Genomic DNA, 6,022 nt, shown 5'->3' with positions numbered 1-6,022 from the left:
ATATTAGACTTATTAAAAAGTTCGGTTCGGTATATTGCTGGGAATTTTATCTCTCCATATTTACGCCTCAAATTCATAGAGAAAATGTGTAACTTCTCTATATATATATTTCTGTATTGTCCCTTCTATTGAGAGATACAATAAATACATTCGAAAATCACCTCTTATCATGGTATCATGAGATCGGGTTTAGAGCATATCTTCGTTATGTTCTTTCTCTGCTCTCCTTCCTCTTCAACCGCCATGATAGAACCCACTCTCCAATTGGGTTCTTCTCATGAATCCCAACCAGGCCCATCTTCTGAGACAGGACTTTCCAATGTTTTTTCTAGAATCTTTGCAGATGCTTATTCATCTTCCCCATATTAGTTCACCATTCGAGTAGTCTTAGGATTGTTCTTGTTTCTAAAGTTCTTACTGACGACAATTATTACAACAGGTCGTATGCTATGTGTATGGCTTTGAATGCCAAAAACAAATTAGATTTCATGGATGGTTCTCTCCCTCGACCTGCCGTGGATTCTTCTATGTTCAACTAATGGGATAGGGCCAATGATATGGTCACGTCTTGGTTACTTAATGTTGTCTCTAGAGACATTTCTGATAGCATCAACAATAGTGTTTCAGCACATGATGTTTGAGTTGAACTGCGAGAGCAATTCTCTCAAATCCAAGCACTAAGAATTTTTTAATTGACTCGTTGCATTACCACTCTGCAACAAGACAATTCTTTAATTCTTACATACTTTAGTAAGCTCAAATCCTACTGGGATGAGCTTTCTTCTATCTCTGCTATTCCACGATGTTCTTGTGGCACCTCCAAATCTACAACTTCTATATTCCTGTGGCGCCTCCAAATCTACAACTTCTTTTGAGCACCAACAACGGTTGATACAACTTCTCATGGGTCTCAGCGACTCGTACAACTCACTTCATAGCCAAATCCTTCTCATGGATCCTCTGCCACGAGTAAACAAAGCTTATAATCCACTGCTGCAGGAGGAAAGGCGGCGCAATTTGCATGTTCAATCAAAAACATTCATTGAGAACTCTGCCATGGCTATTACCCTGTAGATACCCCCCCTCGAAACTCTGGCTACAGGAACTCCTAAAAAACTTGATTCTGAGCCTAAAGGACCACACAAATCCTAATAGACCTTAGACAACCTAGACAATACAATTGCTTCAAAATTGCCCAAACCCTATCCCAACTTGAATTAGAGCCCCAGAGCTTTCCAACAGTCCAAGAATCACCTGAATCAGACTTAGAGATAAAAATATCTAATAAATGACAATTTAGTCACTGTGAGACCCAAGTATCGGGCCGCTGGACTGGCTGTAACGCGATGCGGTAGGCCCAGAAGTGGCCTAATGATGCAGTAAAGGCATTTGATGATGCAGTAAAGACGTGTATGATACAATTAATGCATTTTTATGATGCAATAAAGACATTTTCTTTTATTAGATAGGGATAAAAGTTCAAGATAAATCCAAAAAATTCTGAAAAAATTCCAAACAAATTAAGAAAATCACCAATTGAATCATATAAATGCCCCCTCTCCATAACCCAAAGATAGGAAGAAATCCCTTATAAACTTTTGAAATTAAAAAAATAACTCAAAAATAGGAAAACCCTTAGAAAATTCCTAAAAAATTATCAAAAATCTCAAAAAATCACAGAATTCATATTCAACCTTAGGAGATCCATAAACCCTTAGAAAACTAATGAAAGTCTCCTCCAGTCCCCAAGAAAAGCTTTGGTAGACCCAACCTAAAATTTTCAGCTTTTCCTCATGCCTTAAGAACCTTTAGATCTAGGTCAAAGAACCTTAGGATCTACCAATTCCAGCAAGCAAAGGCATCCGAAAAAGAAGATGGCAGTGCCAATCGGAAGAACGTCCTAATCCAAGCCCAAAACTCCAGGTTTCGGGTTTCTAGAAGTAAGTATCATTTTTTTTGCTTAATTTAGTTTGTTTTTCTTCATTTAATTCTCTGTTTTATTTTATTTTTTTAGGAAATTAAATTATTATTAGATTTGATTAAATTTAGAAATATTTTTAGCCCAAAATACAAATTTGGAGCTAACACTGCCAGTGGACTCAGAAAAAGACCGAATCCATATAGATATGGGATTTTTCTAAGCCCATAATTCAAGTGACCCCACTCTCTCTACCTTCTCAAAGGTAACTCAGTTTTTTTTAAGATTTGAGCAGATCTCTTCTCAGAGATTGACACATATCGGAGCATAATATATATATATATATATATATATATATATATATATATATATATATATATATATATATATATATATATATATATATATATATATCTTTTGATAAGATAATTTAAAAAAGAAAAAAGGAAAAAAAAAAGAAGATAGATCTAGGCCTTTTCTAGTTTATCTGTTTATACTAGAAATAGACTTCATCTTTTTTTTATCTTATCTTTTGTTGTTAAACCTTATCTGCATAGCTTATAATTATCTTGAAATTATCTTCTTCTTTTTCTTTTAGACACATCTTTATCTTGTTTTTTTTAGATAGCTAAAAAAAAAAGGGTAAAAAAAATAAGATAAAAAAAATAAAAAAAGGGAAGATTTTTTATACATAAATTTCTAGCCATGTATGTAGTTCGTGGTGACTCAAATACTGAGTCGACTGCATCATCTAGGCTCCCTAGGATGATTAGACCCACATGACTTTATGACTCAATTCTTTAGGCTTACCCTGTCTCAGGTTAGTCGAGATCAAGCTCCAGTGGATCCATTGTCTCACACCCAAGGTTAAGCATAGCTAACACATCTGTAAATTAATCGAGCCGTAGAGTCCAACAAGTATGTATGGCCCGAGGCACCCTCAATAGTCAGAGCATTCGATTCGAGACGAAATAATCAGGGTTAAACTCACCTTCATCTTCTAAGTCTAGGTCTAGAGAAGATGCTGCCCAGTCAGGCGCACACCCCCCACAAATGTCCAAGTCAAAGGTTGATGCTGCCCAACTAGGGGCACACCACCCATCTATGTCAAAACCTAGAATTGATGCCCTCCAATTAGGGGCGCACTACTCACCTCCTCAAAAGACCCATTCTAGAGGCCACCAACTTAGTAAAGTCTATAGAAACCCAGATGATGAACTCATCAGGTAGGCTAACCTGTTAGACTTAGAGTACTTTCGAAGATTAAGTCAGGGCCCAAGCATGGCTAGCTACCAAGAGTTCATCAAGACATATCTCTTTTCCCCAAAGTTCACCATTGTCTAATTCTATGGACTACGAGTCCCTTTCAATCTAGTGTCTTAAGAACTTACCCGAGGTCAAAGCTTTCTTGAGGTGTGCTGCCTTGTTGAATCACACGTCCCCCCTAGTGCATCGAGTTGTCAGTCAAGTCAAAGTCAAGGGACCTCTTTAGCCACTAAACAACAAAGTCCTATGAGTTCCACCGCGTCGGCGAGCCGACACCGTCAATGTTCTCGTCGTTCATCTTTCATCGAATTGGCTCTACCACGGCAGCGCCCATCCCATAGTCAGTCTAAACTTGACCCTCCTCATGTCATGTATAGTCATCCACCAGTGCAACCTCTTCATGCTGCCCCAGTCCCACACCATCAGTCGCAGGTAGCCTATTCAATTCTTGTTCCAACTCAATATCCACCTAGTTAACCATACCTGTCGGATCCATACCTTTTGGCCGCACCTCCGGCCTCCAGTCATCCTTACCCGGGATATCCTGTGCACCAGAACCCTATTGTCCAATTTCATGTGCCGACACTCACTCGGCTCCTCCATTCCAAGTCGCTTCTCAGACCTACCTGTATTATCCCCTGACTCAAGCCTCTATGTCTGCACCACCTCTCTATCTAGATCCAGCTATCTTGCAAGTCCAACCTATCCCTAGTCTGGTGCAGCCCATATCAGCTGCGTCTCCTGCACCACAAATTATGCCATCAATTTTGGGAAACCAACAAACCTCTGAGGTTAAAAGCTCGGAGTTAGTTGAGCTCGCCCAGTTGAAAGGTGAATTAACCACATTTAAAGAGACCATGGCTAAGATTAGAGTCTCAAATATACTTTCTCCAAGATCTTACGTCAAGGATGTTCTTGGGGATGTCGAATCTCTTCCTCCGAGTTTCAAATTCCCTTAGTTTAGAAAAAAGTTCAATGGGAAAGGTGATCCGAAAAATCACATCATCGCTTACCTATTGGATGTTCCTGCACTTGAAGAGAAACCTCGCCGTCTCAAGGTCATATTTCAGTACACTCTCTCTGGACAAGCTTTAACATGGTAGTATCAAAATACCCAAATCAAACTCTCGATGAGTTGTTTCAAAGTTTTGTTGAGCAATATCACGGGACCAAAGAGAGATCAATAACCCTTGGCGACTTGGTCTCCACCAAACACAATTCGTGAGAGTTGTTAACAGATTTTGTCCAACGATTTAGAGAGGCTGCAGCAAAAGTCATTGATTGCATGCTTTCTGAAGCCTCTAAAATCGGTATGGCTATAGAGAATGCTTCCCCTACCTCAGTAAAAACATTCGGTCTTTCTCTTTTGACTCAATGCAAGAAATGGTTTCACGTTATGAAAGAGCAAATGAAAGGGTCCGAGATCAGTCACTAGTTACACTTGGGCAAGAGCATGATGAAACCATACTGGGGCAAGAGTCAGATGAAGTCATGAAGGAACACGAGCCTGATTACAATGAAGATTCATCTAAATGTAACTATGAAGAGATGACAATTGAAGAATTTGACAGGGATCCCAAGTCAAAACCATCCCCAGAATCATTTAAGGATATAGATGAGGCTTACTCAAAACAAAGCCAGGTAATATCAGATGATAGGACTGATGAAGAAAAAGAAGTCCTAGCTGGTATCAACTTGATAAAGATCGACGAGTCGAAATCCCAGCTCAAGACTAAAAATCATTCAATATGGCCTTGGGGCACAGGAAGAAACTGCCCTAAAAATGAAGACCGAAATGGTAGAGTGATGTATTTTACCAAGGAATTTCAGAAACCAAATAATGAAAATTGTCATAGCACTGGGTTTATTCCATGGGAACCTCTTATAGAATTAGAGAAATCAACCCACAAAAGGAGGAAACAATTCCAGCAGTCCCAGTAAAAAGTTGAGAATATGACGACACAAAGGTACCAAATTATCCACCCTATAAAAAAATACCAGATGAGCATGAGCTCACTCAAAACACTGTGGCTAGGGAATTTCATAAAGAAAATGTTAATGATTGCCTTAGCCCTGGGTCCATGATTCAAGAGAGAATGAAAGAGCAAACTTCCACACAAGAAGTTCAAATTGAAGTGGAAGGAATAAACTTGCAGAAGGCTCAAGACACCCGTATCCTACATAATAGGGCAGGGGTGGATGATCCAAATCATGATGTTATAGATTCTCAAATTCAAATTGAGGAAAGTAACTGTAGCCAGAATTTTGAAATTCAAGAAAATAAAGAACATACAAGAAAAATCTCGATTTCGGTAGAAAAACGAGAGCTCAAAAAGTTCAGGACATCCCTGTGACCGATGTCACCACAAAAGAAAATGATCTCATCTTTCGAATAAGTGCAGTGGATGACCCACAGGAGACTCAAGTCATTAATGAGCTCAATTGAGATCCTGAAGCTTGGGATTCCTAAGACTACATTTGTGAGGAGTTCCTTAATCTCGATAGTGCAATCCACAAAGAAACAAATAAGTCAAGCCTAGATGATTATGTTAAACTATCCCTTAATGTGAACCCAAAAGAAGAACTATTCCCTCAAGAATACTAAAAGGCCCACCTAGGCCACCTTCACCTGACTTCTTGGCAGATCCACCTATCTGGGATGAAGAGCTAAACCTAAAGCAGTCAATTTCAGTTACTATGATTGATCTAGCAATCAGCACTGAAGAAAAGAAGGATCCAAATTTGATCATTCATGAAGATCCAACACCTCTGCAAGAGTTAAAAGAAATCAAACTCTAGAATTCTAAGGGGACCACCTGGGCCCCTTTCACAAGATTT

Source organism: Amborella trichopoda, chromosome 6 (assembly GCF_054954075.1).
Source record: "Amborella trichopoda isolate Santa Cruz 75 chromosome 6, AtrichopodaSantaCruz75HAP2 v2.0, whole genome shotgun sequence".
In the NCBI taxonomy this organism is placed as follows: Eukaryota; Viridiplantae; Streptophyta; class Magnoliopsida; order Amborellales; family Amborellaceae; genus Amborella; species Amborella trichopoda.
This window is presented reverse-complemented; position numbering follows the sequence as displayed.